General features: G+C 45.5%; 1 protein-coding gene across 1 annotated transcript in view; it reads left to right on the top strand.

Moving 5' to 3' along the window:
- The window catches only part of LOC309564226 (alpha-2-macroglobulin-like), a 289,760-nt gene that overhangs the window by 212,645 nt on the left and 57,050 nt on the right, over positions 1–20,065 (top strand). The window lies entirely within an intron of this gene.

The following is a 20,065-nucleotide window of genomic DNA, read 5'->3' as shown; positions in this document are numbered from 1 at the left end:
CTGCATTGATTGGGGGGCACGCTGTGGCGCTCTGCATTGATTGGGGGGCACACTGTGGCACTCTGCATTGATTGGGGGCAATGCTGTGGCACTCTGCATTGATTGGGGGGCAGGCTGTGGCATTCTGCATTGATTGGGGGGCATGTTGTGGCACTCTGCATTGATTGGGGGGCATGCTGTGGCACTCTGCATTGATTGGGGGCAATGCTGTGGCATTCTGCATTGATGGGGGCATGCTGTGGCACTCTGCATTGATTGGGGGCACGCTGGTCACTCATTTTTCTGTTTGCGCCCCCCCGAAAATTTTGAGCACCAGCCGCCACTGCTGGAACTGTTGGACCAGGTGATCCAGGCTCTGGTGTTCCTGTGTTATGCGTCTATGGATGTGGTTTCCCTGGTGGCCAGGGTTTTGGCTGTGGGTATTGTTTTAAGACGCATGGTTTGGTTGACGAACTGGTCGGCTGACCAAGCTTCTAAAAAAACCCTTAGCTGATTTCCCCTTTTTGGGAGACAGGTTGTTTGGCGACTCATTGGATGAGTTGATCAAAGGACTGACTGGCGGGAAGAGTACTCTTCTTCCTCAATCCTCCAAGGGTAAGCTGCCCCGTGCTAAGCAGGGTCCCTCCTTTTCTGCTCACAAACAATTTTTTCATGCCTCGGGGGCGCAAGAAAAAAGTTCTGAACTTCTGAAGAATCCCTGGGGCAAGACCAAGGCCCGTCAGTCCGATGCTACAGACAAGTCCTCTTCAGCATAAAGGGGTGCCCTCACCCGTCTCAGGGGTGGGGAAACGTCTGCTCTTCTTTCATGAACTCTGGACTTCTTTCATTCAGGATGATTGGGTTCACGACCTGGTTTGTTCCGGGTACAAGGTCGCATTCCAGTCCCGGCCAGGGAACAGGTTTTTTCAGTCAAATCTTTGCCTGTCTCCGGGGGGGTTGGATGGATCTGTGGGAGGCTGTGTGAGATCACCTGGCTCAGGGGGTGAGGGTGCAGGTTTCCCAGCAGGACAAGGTTTCTATTCAAGCCTGTTCACTGTGCCCAGAAAAGAGGGCAAAGTGCGTCCAATCTTGGACCTCAAGGCTCTGAACCGCTTTGTGCGGGTGCAAAAGTTTTGAATGGAGTCCATTTGGTTGGTGGTGGCATTTTTGAATCAGGGGGATTTTCTGGCCTCCATCGATTTTAAAGATGCGTATCTCCACGTCCCCATATTCAAGCGATTCCTCTGCTTTGTGGTGGCAGAGGAGAATTTACAATTTGTGGCGTTACCCTTTTGTCTTGCCTCTGTTCCCAGAGTTTTTACCAAGATCCTGGCCCCTGTGCTGGCCTTGTTGAGTCGCCAAGGTATTTCCATTGTGGGGTACCTGGACAATCTCCTGTTGCGTGCAGGTTCCCATTTGGACCTGCTGGACCACGTCTCCATCACCATCTGGACCCTGCAGGAATTTGGGTGGATTATCCATGTCACCAAATCTGCCCTGACTCCGTCTGTGCGTGTCACCTATTTGGGGCTGATCCTTGACTCTGCGATGGTGAGGGTCTTCCTTCCCTTGGACAAGCTTCAGAAGTTGCAAGGGGCGGTCATGTTGCCGATGGAGACCGAGCAATCCTCTTCGCAGGTTTGCATGAGGGCCCTGGGTCTGGTGGTCTCGACCTTCAAAGCAGTCCTCTTTTCTCAATCTCACACAAGACAGCTGTAGACAGAGATTCTCGGTCCTTGGATCGTAAGATTCGGTTGAGCCATCTCACAAAGTTGGCTCTCTTTTGGTGGCTCCAGTCACCTATCCTATGCCAAGGCAAGTCCTTCCTGCCGGTGTTATGGTCGGTGATTACAACGGACGCCAGCCTATCTGGCTGGGGTGGAGTGCTGGGGAAGCTCTGTGCCCAGGGACCTTGGGGGATGGAAGAGTCTTCCTTGCCATTCAATATCCTGGAACTGTGAGTGATCAAGCTCTGTCTGCTTCACTGGACGAGTTGGCTACGCGGCTCTCCAGTTCGGGTCCAGTCGGACAATACCACAGCCTTGGCTTACATCACTCATGAAAGGGGCACCAGGAGTGCCCTGGCAGCCAAGGAGGCGGCTGAGATCTGTTATGGGTGGAACACAATGTTCCGACTCTTTCCACGGTCCACATCCCGGGTGTGGAGAATTGGCAAGCGAATTGGCAAGTCGTCAGGTGTTGAATAAGGGGGAGTGACCCCTGCATCTGGAGGTGTTTCATCTCCTGTGTGCCCAGTGGGGGACTCTGGAGGTGGATCTGTTTGCGTTTCGCCTCAACAGGAAAAGTTCCAGAGGTTTGAGGCCTGGTCTCGGGATCCTCTGGCCAATGCCACAGACCCTCTGGTGGCTCCTTGGAGTCAGCATTGTCTGATTTATGCTTTCCCTCCGCTCGTTCTCCTGCTGAGGCTTCTTCGCCAGGTGGTGATGAAAGGCATACCGGTCATTCTAGTGGCTCCAGACTGGCCTCAACGGTTTTGGTACGCAGTGCTGGTAAAAATGGTCGTGGATCTTCCATGGCGTCTTCCTCTGCGGGACGATCTGCTATCTCAAGGACCGATCTTCAATCCTGCTTTATGATGACTGGCTTTAACAGCAAGCAAAGTGTTGAGGGATAGAAGTTTCTCTAATTCAGTGATTCCTACCCTTTTGAAGGCCAGGAAATTGACCTCTAGGAAGATCTATCATCGTACGTGGAAATTGTACATTTCATGGTGTGAATCACTGCGGCTGCACCCTCGCTTGTTTTCTATAGCTCGGGTTTTGGCCTTTTTACAAAAAAGGAGTTGAGCAGCTTTGACTTTCAAAGGACAAGTGTCGGCCTTAGCTTTTTATTTTCAACGTCTGTTGGCTACGCATAGTCTGATTTGCACCTTCATTCAGGGGGTGCGTCATCTGGCCCCTCCAAGGTGATCCCTGTTGCTTCCATGGGATCTTAATCTAGTTTTGTCCATTCTCCAAAAGCCTCCTTTTGAGAATGCTTTCTTTGTCGCAGAAGGTTGCCTTCTTAGTGGCTATCACTTCTGCCCGCAAAAGGTTGAGTGGGCGGCATTGTCCTCTCATTCGCCTTATTTTGTGGTCCACAGGGAAAAAGTGGTCCTCCGACCTAATCTGTCCTTTCTAAGGTGGTGTCGGATTTTCACCTGAATGAAGACATTTTGTTGCGTTCCTTATGTCCTAAGCCTAAACATCACAAGGAAGTTACCTTGGACTCTCTGGATGTGGTTCGGGCAATTAGGGTTTATCTGGCGGTTACTGAGCCCTTCAGGAAGTCGTCCTTCCAGACGGTCCTTGCAAAGGTTTGGCTGCATCCGCCGGCGACCATTTTGAGATGAATCTGGCAGACGGTTGTTCAGGCTTATTCCATCAAAGGTCAGGTTCTTCCTTTCCCTGTGAAGACGCATTCTACTAGAGTGCTAAGTGCCTCTTGGGCGTTTTGCCATCAGGCCTTGGTTGTACAAGTTTGTAAGGTGGCGACTTGGTCGTCTGTACACACCTTTACCAAATTTTACAAGGTGGATTGTTGGCATCTTCGGATGCCTCCTTTGACCGCAAGGTTTTACAGGCTGCTGTTTTGTGAGAGAAGGTTTTTTTTGCTATTCTCTTAGGGGTCCTTTACCTTGATGAGCTCCTGTTATTTGGCTGAGCTCCATGTTGCCCGGTTGGCTACATTTAGCCTTTTTGGAGTTGACATTACTGTCTGGTTGCATTCTCCCATGCCTTTACTGCTTTGGGACATCCTACTCAGTTCATGGAGATCACCGTAAAATCTTTTTCTCTGATGTCCATCGACAGAAGCAGCACCCTCCCCTCTGCTTGTGGTTGGTTCTTTGTTCTCACTGCTATAAACTAAACTGATGTGCTTACTCATGCAGTGGGGGTTTATGCTGAGAGGGACAGCCCCCTGGGTGTGTGTATTCAAATTTTTTTTTTTTATGCCTAGACTCCTGATGGGAGAAGCATAAACCCACTCAGCTAATGGAGATGAGGCTGCGTCTGTCGACGGACTTTAGAGAAAAAGATTTTACTGTAAGATCTTACAAAAATCATATTTTTCTCCATCAGCTCATCCCCCACAGTTATTGCCTGCTGTTTCACTTGACCTTCTAGATTGTAAGCTCTAATGAGCAGGGCCCTCTAATTCCTCCTGTATTGAATTGTATTGTCTGCCCTCATATTGTAAAGCACTGCAAAAACTGTAGGTGGTAGTAGTAGTAGTAGTAGTAGAAACTTTAGGGAGGTAATAGGTAGGATTTGAACCCATGCGCTGATTGTGGCTAGAATCAGAGCACGAACCATTAAGCCACTGTGTTGATTAGATTTATTCCTTGAATATATAGTAATACCATGATAAAAGCATAAACATATATAACTAGAAGTCAACATTCTAATAAAATTATATTTAGACATTGACAATTATTTATCATATAATAGAGACCTAAGAGCCTGGTTTGGATTGGGGAGACCCCCACACTAATTTTTTTCCGATCAAAGTCGTGTTCTTACACCCACTTGTGGCAGGCAGCACAACTCCACTCCGCAAAGCTACGTAGAGTTCCCTGGAGACAATTAGGAGCTACCCCTAACTTTCTATTCTAAATGTTACTGAAGTGGATTTGTATTTTGAAAATGTTGTTGCAAAGTGTACAAAGATTAGAAGTAGGCCACTGTGCTGCCACATGCATGGAGCCTTCATCTCTGTGGTGTTAAAGAACCCTAAGTTCCTGGGTTGAAAAAGTTAATCAATGCAGAAGTACCCTGCAAGTCCTGAGTGCCATTGACCAACCTGTTTCTGTGATATGCCATCTAGTTCCAAGGCTGGATATGGCTGATTACTGTCAGCATGCTCCTATAGGACCATTTCTATTTTTAGGGCTTTTTGCTTTGTAAGAGGCTGCAATTGGTGCTGGTGTGCAATTCACAATGCAGCTTCTTGCCCCCTTCGAACACATATGGCAAGTTTTGCAATGGTAGTGAAACTCTCCTACACCTAAATACTGCATTTCTTTAGGCATTTACAGTACCTATAGGTGGTGGAATTACATCAGGCAGAAGTTCTGTTTCTTGATTTATTCTGTGATATTTGGTGTTTATTCGTGTGTGAGTGTAGACTAGTGATGTCACCCTCTGAATTTTGGTAATGACATTTTGATTTGGATTAATGATTTTGGTACACAGGGATTTGTCCCAACTTCTGAAGGAAAGCACCACTTTACGTTTTAAGTCCTTTGAATATAGCATAGCAGTCCCCACCCGCTTCTGTAGACATAGAAGGGAGAAAGGGTAATGAAAGGGGGTACATGCCCCAACAACAGCAACTTGGCTGATTTGGTGTACTCTGTGGTAAGGCTAGCCAGCCATTTTTTTTCTGCAAATGAGTCCCTTTTTAGATGTAATAGTCTGGATGAGGGGTTCTAACAAGGTTCACTTGACTGTCTGACACGGACCGACCAAGCCTGGCCTGATCCGTCATGCTGGAGACCTCTACTTGATCCAAATAGATAGACCGCCCAAAGTTCCACTGGGTTTTTACTGAGACAAACTTTTCCCAGAGATCCCCCCTGGTGGAGTTCCGATGAGGCTTAGTCATGAACAGAAAGTCCCAGATGGCTTCAACACACCAAGCCTCTCGTTTTGCCTCTATTTCCAACATAATCTCCCTTGGAGCATATGGGTAATCGTACCCGTATTCCGTAGCAAACTTCCTCTGCAGCCACTGCTGCAACCTGGAAAATTTGGGAAGGGTTTTCCGGTTCCCTCTCCTAGCTGGAGAAAATTGGGTCTCTTCACACCTTAACAGGGAGCTGTAGGCCTCATTTTGATCCCTAGCCTGGGCATAGTTCGTGGGCGGTTTTAGACCTGGGTCCCTACTGGCATAGGCCTCACAGAACCCCAAACTTTTGGCCAGCTCCTCTCTCACCACAGAGTCATTGGTTTCCTCGTCAGGTGCCTCTACTGTGTCAGGACATGGCGGACTGCTCCGAGCCTCAGATCCCTAGTCCCATTCCCAGTCTTATCCTCCGATTTCCAATTATCGATCCCTTCCTCTATGGATCCTTATCGGTTCTGAAAACTCGGAGACCCCACATCAATGGCCCCAGCCTCCTCCTGACTACTCACACTTTCTGAAGGAGCCCCAGCTGCCACTGGCCATCCTTCCTCCTTGATAAGTATTGGAGCAGACCTTGTTCCTGCTGCGGTGGCCTTCGGCACATCAGGTGGCCACTTCCCGGCCCACACTACCTGCATGCCCCCTTTGTTTGGCAATCGGGTTTTCCTTGATCCATAAGCTGATCCACTGCCAGGTTGCATGGCCTCCAGCTGCATTAACACTCTGAAGACTCCTCTCCCACCTTCGCAGAGAGGCCTCAAATCCAAAGCCGTCATGGCCCGAGTGATTCCCGTCTCCCAGGACACACACAGCTGTCTGGGCCGACCCTCACTCTTCTCCACCCACAGCAGCAGATAGCCGCAGTGCCCACACTGGCTCCACGCTTGCACCTGCATAGCCACACTCAAACACTGGGGACATACCAGGCCTAAGTGCTCTACGCCTCCTCTGGTGCACAACGCCAGTCTTCCATTTTGCACCATCCGCACTCCGGTATCCCACAGGACAGTCGCTTTCGGCCCTCCGGTCTGCTCCCAGGTCTGCTCAGCAGGTTCTCTGCCAGCGGGTGGTACAGTCGCTGGTACGCTCTTTCTCTCTCCAGTAATCTCCATGTTACTTCTCCGCACACCTGTCTCCCTCTTAGCCACACCCAAAGAAGGAAGTAATTTATGGACTTCCCTTTTCACTCCTGATTGGCTGGGCACGAATGACGTCTCCACCCACATTCCTTGTTTGGCCGTGGCTCCTCCTGCTAGGCAGAACTTTTAAGCACACACTTTTCCACGCGGTGCAGTAAGCCCTCCAATGCTGCTCTCTCTTACCTGACATGGAAGTTACTGTAAAGGGGACCATGTCCCTCGCCAGACATACATCCACTCTTCATGCTTGTGGCAGGGCCCCAGCTGTGCCTCCATCATCTTAAGCAAGCTGTCACTCTTTGCCTGTCCAGAGAATTGTCTCGCTGTCGTTTGCACGGTCAACAGTCCTCTTCCCAGCACATGTACAAGCAAGGCCCATCACCATACTGTCTCCGAAGAAAGCTCCACTGCCCTTCCCGGCATGGCCAACAGCTATCTTCACAGTATTGACACTGTCACTATATAGAATTAATGTCCCGCTGTCATATGCACGGTCAACATCATTCCATGTAGTCTTGACACACACGTGGCCCCCGGCACACAGATCCATGTGTCCTTGGCCGCCATTTTCTCTGTCCACACTTGCACCTTTTCCTGTTAAGCAGACACAGTCCTTTTTAACGAACAGAGGCCCTTTTCCTGCCTCCCAAGACATTACAGAGCAATACATTTGATAGCTCAAATAAAAGATCTCCATCCGCAGTAGACACAGATTGCAGTTTTGACTGAAATCTTTGCGTTGCCATGGGCAACCATTGTTGTGCACTTCTATCTTCATTCCACTCTCCCTATCTCCTGTAGAGCAGACCTCACACTTGGATTGAGCATTAGAACAAAGTCCCGGAAGCAAAAAAGGCAGTTTTGAAAATTTTCTTCGGCTGTTGCCATGGGCAACCAGGCCGGTAACCCAGGGCGACATCCCGGAAGAGCCCCCAAATGTAGCACTACTCCCATGGGAGCTGCTGGTTATGGGTTCCCATGGGTTACCATTAGCAACAGTAGAATAATCTGGCATTTTTCTAAGTGTTTTACCTCAGACAAGAAACAATCCAGTATCTTTGTTTTTTTTATGTTTATTTGGAACTTGGATAGGAGAAGGGAATGAGTGGGATACTCCAACTTAACAGAACTATGCACAATAGGAAGGGACGACTTGAATAATGCTGTTTAGTGCTGAGTAACAATTAGTAATGCTGAGTAACGCTGAATTGAGCTTGTCACGGCTAGGCCGCTGCTTCACATTGCCCTTGGTTGTGAAATTAATTAGTTGAGCTTCCTGAGTTAACTGTGTCCTAAGGTAAGCTGTACTCTGAGGTAGACTGTACTGCTGAACAACTTCAGGGTCCTTCCTGGCACCCCCTTTGTCCCTAATCTTCAGGGTTCACTACACGGCACAAGTACTTTATTGAGAAAAATACAATGTAAAAAAGCCAGTCACAGTAAATACATAAGACTGAACAGAAGACCTGTGAGATCTCCACCACTTATACCCACATTTTCATACACTTTAAAAACTCTAAGAGCTCAGAGACACTCCACCCCTCACTTAGGACCACCCCGATCCACATTGATATCCCCAATTCCCCACCAATCTTGCATGAATATTTCCAGTTCCCTGGAATTTGAGCTCCGGTCTGATGCTCACGCATAGAGATTACATGTGATTTTTCTTATGCTGAATTGCTTTACACTTACAGCAATTTTCAAGAAAAATTCACCAAATGATCCATTACTCTATATTCATGCAAGATTGGTGGGGATGTCTCTGTGGATGGGGGTGGTCCTGAGTGCTGGGTGGAGTGTCTCTGAGCTCTTAGTATTTTAAAGTGTATGGAAATGTGGGTATAAGTGGTGGAGATCTCACAGGTCTTCTGTTCAGTCTAATGTATTTACTTGTGCAAATGGTTGGAAAAAACTGCGCTAAGGAATAGGTCAGGACCATCTCCGCACCCCCCCAGGATAAGAAGGTCACAGAGAGGGTCCGGGGAGGGGAGCGGAAAGACGGAAAGCACCGAAACCCGGCCATCTTAAGCAGTATTGTGCAATGCACGTCCTTCATCCGAGAAAACAAACATGTTCCAGCAGCTCCATGTCTTAGTGTATTGTTCCCTCCTGCCCTGCGAAGTCAGCACCAGGTCCTCAAAGTCATTGATAAGTTTAACCCTGGATAGCCAGAGTGGGATGGAAGGAGGGGTGGTGGATTTCCAACAGAGGCTGATACAGATTTTGGCAGCATTCAAGAGGTGGCGTAGGATAGACTTTTTGTATCGCGCAGGGGGGATAGTCGTGCTGTGTAAGAGAAAGAATGCAGGATCGTTCGGGAGAACATAGTCTGTCACCTTCTGAGAGATTCTCCTCACGTCCTGCCAAAAGTCCCTATAATTATATTAATTTAACTGTCAGCACATGTAATGCACTTTACGGATGATACCCACTCACTTAGTTAACATTTGCACTACAATTATTGATGGTGACATTTTTGCTGCTATATGTACTTTAGTTATTAATTAATTTTTTCTGTGACACCTTTTTCACACAGTATATATGATTTATATGGGTATAAGGCACTAAATTTTAATACAGTTTATATTACAGTATATCAAGCAGTGGGGTTATACAGCCCCCTACCACCAGAGGTTAGCGCAGTTTTTTCCAACCATTTGCACATACCTAACTATATATATAGTTTTGAACTTGCGGCTTACCATTTTATAAATTATATCCCAGAGGTGCGAGTGAGAACACACACATATTGCTAATGTATTTACTGCGACTTGCTTTTTACATTGTATTTTTCTCAATAAAGTACTTTTGCATTTTTTCACAAACCAGTGATGAGCTCTATTATTGCAACCTCTTTGTCCCTTTGGTTTTTTTGTCACAATTTGATTGGTTGCTGGGCCCCCCGGTCTAATACTGACCATTTGGTATGAATTAAGGCAGGTGTTACCCCTACCTTGCATACTGTTTGGGGGTATTGGTACCCTGGGACACCCTATTTTCTGTTTGTCTCACTACACAGGACCCCTTTACTGTTCCTTGATCCCCTGACTTCTCTGGAGTGGTCCCCTTTCCTAGGCAGACCCTTAGGCAGACCCCTTGGTACTCACGATACTGTTTTTCCCAAAGTCTCTACCAACAGCTCCACTGGTAAGCTCTCTGGATCCTCTGCAGCCCAGCTCCACACCTGGTTCACACCTGGTTCAACAGGCCAACCGCCTGAACCACCTTCCTCACACCTGCAGGAGGAGAGACAGCCATCCACCTCCTCCTGGGACTTTGCTCCCACCAAAATCCCAATCCCAGCATGCATTGCAGCAATGCCCACCCACTGGGACAGTCATAGACCCTGGTGTGCTATTGGTTAGGTTTCCTCCACTGTCCAATGAGCTCCCTCATTGGATACAGTGGGGAGACTCCCCTAGACCCAATAAATCACACCTGGAAACATGAAAGGCTAAACTTTCAGATCTAGCTTTCCTGAGAAGCAGAACAGAACCACAAATGTGTTTTCCTAGCACCTACCTAGGAGAGTGCTACATACATATATATATATATATATATATATATATATATATATATATATATATACATATATACAGTATCTCACAAAAGTGAGTACATCCCTCACATTTTCGTAAATATATTATATCTTTTCATGTGACAACACTGAAGAAATGACACTTTGCTACAACTTAAAGTGGTGAGTGTACAGCTTGTATAACAGTGGAAATTTGCTGTCCCCTCAAAATAACAAACACACAGCCATTAATGTCTAAACTGCTGGCAAGAAAACTGAGTACGCCCCTAAGTGAAAATGTCCAAATTGGGCCCATCTAGCCATTTTCCCTCTCCGGTGTCATGTGACTCATTAGTGTTACAAGATCTCAGGTGTGAATGGGGAGCAGGTATATTAAATTTGGTGTTTTTGCTCTCACTCTCTCATACTAGTCACTGGAAATTCAACATGGCACCTCATGGCAAAGAACTCTCTGAGGATCTGAAAAAAAGAATTATTGCTCTATGTAAAGATGGCTTAGGCTATAAGAAGATTGCCAAGACCCTGAAACTGAGCTGCAGCGCGGTGGCCAAGACCATACATCGGTTTAACAGAACATGTTCCACTCAGAACAGGTGTACAATTAAGAAGTAGGCAACCGCACACCAACTTCAGAGTAGAAGATGATAAAAAACATTTATTGAAAAAACATAAAATTCAAAACGACAAACCAGGGACAGGAGGGCAGAAAACAGTTGACGCGTTTCACGAAACTATATTCGCTTAGTCATAATCGTCAGAACAGGCCTTGCCATGGTCGACCAAAGAAGTTGAGTGCACGTGCTTAGCATCATATCCAGAGGTTGTCTTTGGGAAACAGACGTATGATTGCTGCAGAGGTTGAAGGGGTGGGGGAATCAGCCTGTCAGTGCTCAGACCATACGCCACACACTGCATCAAATAGGTCTGCATGGCTGTTGTCCCAGAAAGAAACCTCTTCTAAAGATGATGCACAAGAAAGCCTGCAAACAGTTTTCTGAAGATAAGCAGACAAAGGACATTGATTACTGGAATCATGTCCTATGGTCTGATGAGACCAAGATAAACTTATCTGGTTCAGAGGGTGTCAAGCATGTGTGGCAGCAACCAGGTGAAGAGTACAAAGACAAGTGTGTCTTGCCTGCAGTCAAGCATGGAGGTGGGAGTGTCATGGTCTGGGGCTGCATGAGTGCTGCCGCCACTGGGGAGCTACAGTTCATTGAGGGAACCATGAATGCCAACATGTGCTGCGACACACTGAAGCAGAGCATGAGCCCCTCCCTTTAGAGACTGGGCTACAGGGCAGTATTCCAACATGATAACGACCCCAAACACACCACCAAGATGGTCACTGCCTTGTTTAAGAAGCTGAGGGTAAAGGTGATGGACTGGCCAAGCATGTCCCCAGACCTAAACCCTAATCAACATCTGTGGGACATCCTCAAACTGAAGGTGGAGGAGCACAAGGCTTCTAACATTCACCAGCTGCGTGATGTCGTCATGGAGGAGTTGAACAGGACTCCAATGGCAACCTGTGAAGCTCTGGTGAACTCCATCCCCAAGAGGGTTAAGGCAGTGCTGGAAAATAATGGTGGCCACACAAAACATTGACACTTTGGGCCCAATTTGGGCATTTTAATTTAGGGGTGTACTCACTTTTGTTGCCAGCAGTTTAGACATTAATGGCTGTGTGTTGAGTTATTTTGAGGGGACAGCAAATGTACACTGTTATACAAGCTGTACACTCACTACTTTACATTGTAGCAAAGTGTCATTTCTTCAGTGTTGTCACATGAAAAGGTATAATAAAATATTTACAAAAATGTGAAGGGTGTACTCACTTTTGTGAGATTCACTATAGCACCTAGTTGGCAAATGGGCGAACAAATGGTCACAAGCAACTCAAATCCATAGAAAACAACTAAAACTAGTCAGAAACAGTATTCACTATAGCACGTGGTGAATAAATAGTCACAAAATCAAATTCACTATAGGTCACATAATTCAGTGTCCGTCTAAATCCATAGTCATGCTAGAAGCAGGTGAATTGCACATGGAAATAATGTTTAGAGCCTAATCTCATTGATTAACCACTTTACCACCGGAGGATTTTGCTGTCTTGCGTCCAGGCCACTTTTTGTGATTCGGCGCTGTGCAACTTTAACTGACAATTGCGCGGTCGTGCGACGCCGTACCCAAACGAAACTTACGTCCTTTTTTTCCCACAAACAGAGCTTTCTTTTGGTGGTATTTGATCACCTGTGCGATTTTTAATTTTTGCGCTATAAACAAAAAAATGCGTTTATTTTGAAAAAATAACAATATTTTTAACATTTTTTTATATGAAATTCCCCCCAAAAAAATGTAAAAATCAAAATTTTTTTAAATTTTTGGCCAATTTGTTTTCTGCTACCTATGTTTGGTAAAAAAAAAATCACAATAAGCGTATTTTGATTGGTTTGCACAAAAGTTATTGCGTTTACTAACTAAGGGAAAGATTTCTGTCATTTTTGGTGGGTTTTTTTTAACGCGTAATGGCGGCGATCTGCGATTTTTTTTGCGGGACTGCGACATTGCGGCGGACAGATCGGACCCTTGACTGACACTTTTGACACTTTTGGGGGTACCAGTGACATTACTGCAGTAATCAGTGCTATATATATGCACTGTTACTGTAAAAATGACACTGGCAGGGAAGGGGTTAATTTTATTGGAGAGGGAGGGGTTAATGTATGACTGGTGCTTACTGACGTGTGGGGGGGGAGGTGACTGAGTGACACAAGGACAGATCGCAGGTTCAGCTATGCTGAACACTGCAATCTGTCACTCCTTGTCACTTAGGAGATCCGCCCGCTCTGTTTACACAAGCGGGCGGATCTCCAAACTAGATTCCCTGACGATCGGGTAAGAGCAGCAGCGATCGCCGCCGCTCCTCCCCTGGCCCGACTCCCGCTGTGACTGAAAACAGCGGGAGCGAGCGGGAGCGAGCGGGAGCGCGCGCCGCCCACAAGGGGCGGAGTCCAGCGACGTGGGTCTACGTCGCTGGACGATAACGAGCCACATTGCTGCAGTAGCAGCAATGTGAGCAGTGGTGAAGAGGTTAAATGGTTCCTAAACATAACATTGTATACTGTAATGTATATTGTTTGGAGATGATCTGCTTTTACATTTCTTAAAATATTGTTGTGAAAGCAGATATAAGCTTGAAAAGTCAGAGAAGAGATAAATTCACCCTGTTTTTAGAACTCTGTACTGACACAACTGAGCATGCCCAGACTAGAAAACTAGTCACAAACCTACTCTTATTTCATTTTAGCCCCGTGCTATAGTGAATTCAGAATTGTGTGAATGCCTAACAAGCGTGAATTTGTGGGAGCTAGCAAACTATGTACTATTTATATATAAATGCAAGTGTTAACCATTGATTCTCATTGTACAACTGTTACTTCCACAAAAACATACATTTTAATTTTGGGATGAACTCTTTAATTCCTAAAATAAATTGTCCTTGCTGGGTTTTTCTGTTGTTTCTAAGTCCCCGTTCACACTAAGGCGACCTGTGAGGCAACCTGGTCGCCTCACAGGTCGCCTTCCATAGGGAAGCTGCGGACCCGTTCTAATAGGAGCGACACAAGTTGCTCCGACTTAGAAAAAGGGTCCGGAGCTTCTTTGGGGCGACCCGGAGGTGACCGCCATAGACTTCAATGTTATGAAGTCCGTGGCGGCCGCTCCGAGGTCGCGGCACGCTGCTCGCACCACGACCTCGGAGGTCGCCACCCCAAGTCGGATCGCCCCTATGTGAACAGGGCCTTATTCCTTTCTGTTTTTAAACAATGCTACTAATGTGTAATGATTTCCTGTTTTTGGAACAGATACTATTCTCTCTCTCTCTCTCTCTCTCTCTCTCTCTCTCTCTCTCTCTCTCTAAACACACACACACACATATATATATATATATATATATATATATATATATATATATTTTTATTTATATATATATATATATATATATATATATATATATATATTATATATTGTGCTCAAAATAATGAAAGAAACACTTTAATCAGAGAACAGCATCAATTAGTCAATTAAAGTCCTGGGATATGTATCTGCTGGTCAGTTAAGTAGCAGAGGGGGTTGTTATACAGTTGCAGCTGCTTTGGTGTGAATATACTTAACAACAGGTGCACTAAATGGGCAATAATGAGACAACCTCCAAAACAGGATGGTTTTACAGGTAATGACCTCTGACAGTATTTTACTAGTTTTTATGGCTAGGGTTAGTGTCACTACTGGTAACATGAGGCGATACCTGGACCCTATAAAGGTTGCACAGTCAGTCCATCTCCTCCAGGATGGCGTATATATATAGCGAGAGAGAGAGATAAATATATATATAGATATAAGGGGGGGGGGGGATTTGCAGCGCTTCAAAACGAAACTAATATAATGCAACAAATGTGTACATTATAACAAATTATAACAAATCGTGTAATAAAAGTTAATTGGTAAAATGTAGTAAAGTTCATGAGTAATCCCAGGGCAGATGATGAAAAACAGGGTTCATAAACGTTGCTGTGTCCACCACCAATGAAAGAAATACAAACTCACCAGAGCCAGGTGCTGTCTAAATTATAGGACAGCATTAAGGTATGATTCAACAGGCCTGGTGATCTTTGGACATCTAGATATTCAGCGACATCCGGCCTCAGGAACGATCTCCAAAAGGTTTATCAACTCAGCAACGTCACATGAGAGTTAAAAATGAAAACAAGGGAAGAGGCTCATGGTGTAGTATGAAAGGGTGTTAACATTTTTATAAAAATAAAATTTAAGTAACACTGACCTGAAAAACAGTGTACATAAAAAATGAAAAATATACAATCAAATCAAACAGTATAAGGACTCACCTCAAGAGCCACCACTGCAAGATGAAGTGATGGCTGGACCTTAAGCGTTTGAGATAATAGCTCTACAGCCATTTCGCTTTCCACGTGTCATCGGGAGCTTTGCATCTATCATCTCAAACAGATCTATATATATATATATATATGCATGTTAACCACTTGCCAACCGCTCACGTTGCTGCTACTGCATACTGCAGCAGAGCGGCTCGGCTGGGTCCAGCGATGTAGACCTACGTCGCTGGATTCCTCCCTCTCTCGGTGGCACACGCGCGCCGCCGAAAGCTCGCTCTCGCTGTATTCAGACACAGCGGGAGTCAGGCCAGGGAAGGAGAGGCGATGATCACCGCCGCTCTTCCCCGATCATCAAGAAAAGAGTGAGGAAATCTGCCCGCTTGTGTAAACAAAGCAGGCGGATCTCCTCTGTGATAATCAGTGACAGATTACAGGATTCAGCATAGCTATTCCTTGCCCGCTGGGAATCTGACCTCAATACCACTTTCACGAAAACCCAAAGAGACAATATCCTTCTCTTTGCACATAAACCCTCTATCGCCACTAAGATCCAGGAAAGGGGATACAAGGTCCTCACGCGAGGGTATAGGGTGCCCACTTTCTTGCATCGTTGTTTCCCGCAGGTATCGGATAAATGCTGGCACTGTAACGACGCCACGGGGACGATGTTCCATAATTTTTGTGAATGCCCGCTTGTCAAACCGTTTTGGCAAGCGGTAGCCGGCGTTATCAAACAGCTTACTAATGTGGACGTGGCGGATGACCCTGTGGCATGTTTACTGCACCTCACCTGACCCCTTAGCAAAAAATACAGGTCCTCTCTGACTAATCAGCTTTTAAATGCTGCCAAAGCCTGCATACCCCTCTGCTGGAGATCGCCTGATCCACCCACGAGGTCGCTATGGTTTTCTAAGGTGAAGGAGCTTTGGGACATGAAAGACTTGTCGGCTATTCTGTATAACCCGGGAACAGGCTTTTCAATACATATGGGGACCGCGGGGCTACTTCACATGTACGGACGCTTACCTGCGAGAGCTCTCTGTCTCCGGCTAGGGTTTGGGGGGGTGTGAGGGATATGGGCCTGGGGATTCGGGTCTCACCAGCCCCTTTAATTTCCAACCCTGCTCCCTTCTTCCTTGCCTCTTTTGCTTTTCTCCTCTTCACTCTATGTTTTATGCCACCTTCCCCCTACTCTCTCATCTGTATATATCCGCACTTTCTCCCCAAGTCTGGGGTCTTATGTAGCTTATATCCCATCTGCTTGTTTATTCTCTGACTGACTCCATGGTTAGGAGTTATGGTTTCTTACTCCTGCCCTGTACAGGAGCCTGTCCGTCGGTACTACATTGGTACCTGACACGTTTTTTATAACTGAGGTTGTTTACTTGTCCCCTAATCTGCCAATCTTTGTTACATTTGATAAGTCAGTTGCTATGCACACCCCGGAGGGGACTGACCCCACCTAACTGGTCCAGTTGACTGTATTCATTTCACAGCTACTGTAACCTTTGACGAAAGTTTATGATTTATGAAGCTGTTGCACTGTTCCATTTTTACCTGATGTGTCTTAACTCTGTTTTTATTGCAACTTCTTATTAAATAAAGACATAAAAAAATGTACTTGGCAGTATCTCTCTTGATATATATACATATATATATATATATATATATATATATATATATATACAGGCCTTTTTTTATCAAAGAATAGGTGCAGGTACTCCCCCTTTCACCACTTGTCTACGCCCCCCCACCTCTGAGCACTGTCCTTTGATTCGAACCCTTTACCTAGAGAATACAGAAAAGTATATTTTTTTCTTGCAAAGTAGTTTGTATTCAATTTCCTAATAAAAGGCAGTAAAATAGGCCCCCTGCAGCCAGCAGCAATAGAACCCTCATAGCAACAATAGATCCTCCAGCAACAGTAAATCTCCAACAAAAATTACCCCCCAGCAATATTAGATCTCCCAGTATCCAGCAGCAATAGACTCTCCAGCAGCCAGTAACAATAGACCCCTTCCTCAACAGTAGATCTTTCCCACTTTCCCATCAACAATTGACCCCACCCCAGCAACAATAGATTCCCCTAGCAACAATAGAATCCCCAGCAGTCAACATCAATAGATCCCCCAGCACATCCCAGCACCATTGACTGCGTTCCCCCGCGTTCCCGCTGAAAAAAAGCCCTATATATATATATATATATATATATATATATATATATATATAATATCGAGAGAGAGCAAGAGAGATTAATATCTGTTGCAAAAACTCATGAAAACATTACAGCTTACTAGCATTGTTTAACATAAAAAGGAATAAGAAGCAAAAGAAAAATCATCAAGGACAATTGTCTATAATAATTCAACAATTCATGCCACAATTAAAATGTATGCTTTTGTGTAAATAATAGAGTTGTACAATTTGAATCAATGGAAGACACTTGCTTTCATATACACTTATGCCTATTTTTTTACGGCCGAGTACTCGTATTTGCATTCGTGAATTCCGGAATTCACTGTATTGGCAGCTTACGATTTCCAAGGCGTAGGTTTGAAACTATTTTCAAGGTCTGGGCATGTGCACAAGTGCTGCTTCACAGTCATAGGCTGTGGGAGAATTTGTTACTTCTCACACTTTCATTGAAATTTCTTTTTAAACATCACTTTTTGAAAAAGTTTCAAAGCAGATCATGTCCAAACATTATACGACATCCTTCAGAGCCATTTCAGCTATGCTATCACACTTAAAACATTATTTCCAGGAAAATAGTAGAACTTTTAGCACGACTACTTTTTTACTCCCTCGCTGCCGTACAACGCTTCCCGGATGATATAAAGAATTTGGTTTGGTAGTGTATTTACGGCAAGTTTGCCGTAAAAAATAGTAAAGTACGCCATCATAGCGTTATAGTAAATTAGGCCCTATATGTCCTCTCTTGCTGTCTTTTTTGGATTGCTTAGTCCTTGTGATTGAGAACGATTAGACTAATTATTGGAGAAGTTCTTGCTCAAAAACCCCCCATGATTTGGAACTTGTTTATATATTTCCTGATGGTGACTTTTTTGGCCGTAGTGTTCTGGTGAGTGCGGAGTGTATATGCATGTGGTGGAGCACACAAAAGGAAGATTTTGGCACTTAGCACTTAGAAAGCACAGTGTTCGACAACAAATTATTGCAAGTTTTTACTTTTTAACATATATGATATTTGAATATGGTTTGGATATGAATTGTTTGTGGACTTAATGGGAGATTTTTTTTCTTATAAGGTTAGTGCCTACTTTCATTATTTACATATTATATTTCTGACATCATGAAAAACAACACAATGGCTCACCACCAGTATACCCATCCCATACAGGGGTTTAAGGTTCCTAACTGATTTAGGGTGCAGCAACGGCCACGGGGACTCAGCAAACTATGTCTTAGTCACCAGCTAGATCACACTTTCTTACAGCTGTGACCTGCATCACGTGCCACCTCGCTGGCAAGGGCTGACCTCTGAGCCTCTATATTTTGGATCCCGAATAAGGACTTACCAATCCTGGGAAAACCACAATTCAGTTTACCCCTTTCCAACCAGAACCCCTCACCCTGTATGCGTGAGAAGGCCTGGGTACTCCAAAATGCATCCAAGTCACTAGGGCTGAAACAAGTAATGGACATAATCGATTTTGGAAATAGTGTCAACTATTTTCATCATCAATTAGATGGTCAGCTGATTAGCTGGCCTGCAAACTGAATGCAATATTTGTTTTTATAACAGAAAATACAGTGCAGCACACATACAGCTCAGTACACCATCCATATATGTTAGTAAGTGTCTAAGAACTTCTGAATGTGTAAGGAGCAATGCCTTGTGGGACATGTAGTCCTGTAGTCCTGGGCAGGAGAAGGAAGTGATTTCTAAGGCAATTCTAAAGGCAGAAGGTTTTTTTTACCTTGCTATAGGGGCACTCTATACTATACTTTGCAGCTTGCTATTGGGGCACTCTGAAGGCAGGAGGAGCCAGAAGCGCTGGTGGGGGACCCCAGAAAAGGAGAATCAGGGCTACTCTGTGTAAAACCATTGTACAGAGCAGATAAGTATGACAAGTTTGTTGTTTAAAAAACAAATCCAACATTTACAATAACTTTAAGAGCTCTGTGCAGGGAAGATTAGCACCTGAACCCAGAGAAGATGAAGACTAGAGGTAATATAGGTCAGGGCTTGACAAATTTTCTTTGACTCTAGGTGCCAGCTAAAAATGTTAGGAGCAAGTTTTTTTAGCGAAAAAAAAAGATTTGATTTATTTGGGGGTCAGGCGGCTGTCTCATTGGGTTGCGGTTCTGCTGGGTGGAACAGCTTTCTCACTGGGTGGTTTTGGGGGATGCGTGTCCCTTTGAGGCTCTTAGGGTGTGGGAAATTGTCATTTGAGGTTGTTGGGGCTGGAGTTTTTGGTGTGCATGCATTGTGGTGTGTGGCATGCTGTGTGGGGTGGAATCTACTCACCTCTCTACTTGTCTCCAGTGCTACGCTCGGGGACTGGCGGGGAGTGGGAAGGGTGAGCCATGGTGCAGATTGGCTGGTGCCGAGGGGGGAGGGAAGTGTGAGGGAGCCTTTCCACACAGTGGCAGCGGGTCTGCTGGGAGAGGGGGAGGAGGATGCATGGGTTTCCAGTGTGTGGGGAGGAAAGGGGAAACTTTGGCTCTGCTTCAGGTAAGCAGCAGAGCTGGAGTTTTTCCCTTCTGTTTGTTTTTGGATGCTGGAACTGGGTTGGCTGCCTGGCATCCAGGCGTCGGGCAGTGGGGATTGCTCGTGCCTGGTGCCAGGACACGGTTTCTGGTCGCCATGCAACCTGGGATTTGTTGATCCCTGA

Source organism: Pelophylax lessonae, assembly GCF_965119305.1.
Source record: "Pelophylax lessonae genome assembly, chromosome: 9".
Lineage (NCBI taxonomy): Eukaryota > Metazoa > Chordata > Amphibia > Anura > Ranidae > Pelophylax > Pelophylax lessonae.
The sequence above is the reverse complement of the archived record's forward strand: the minus strand, read 5'-3'. Positions and strand labels throughout refer to the sequence as shown.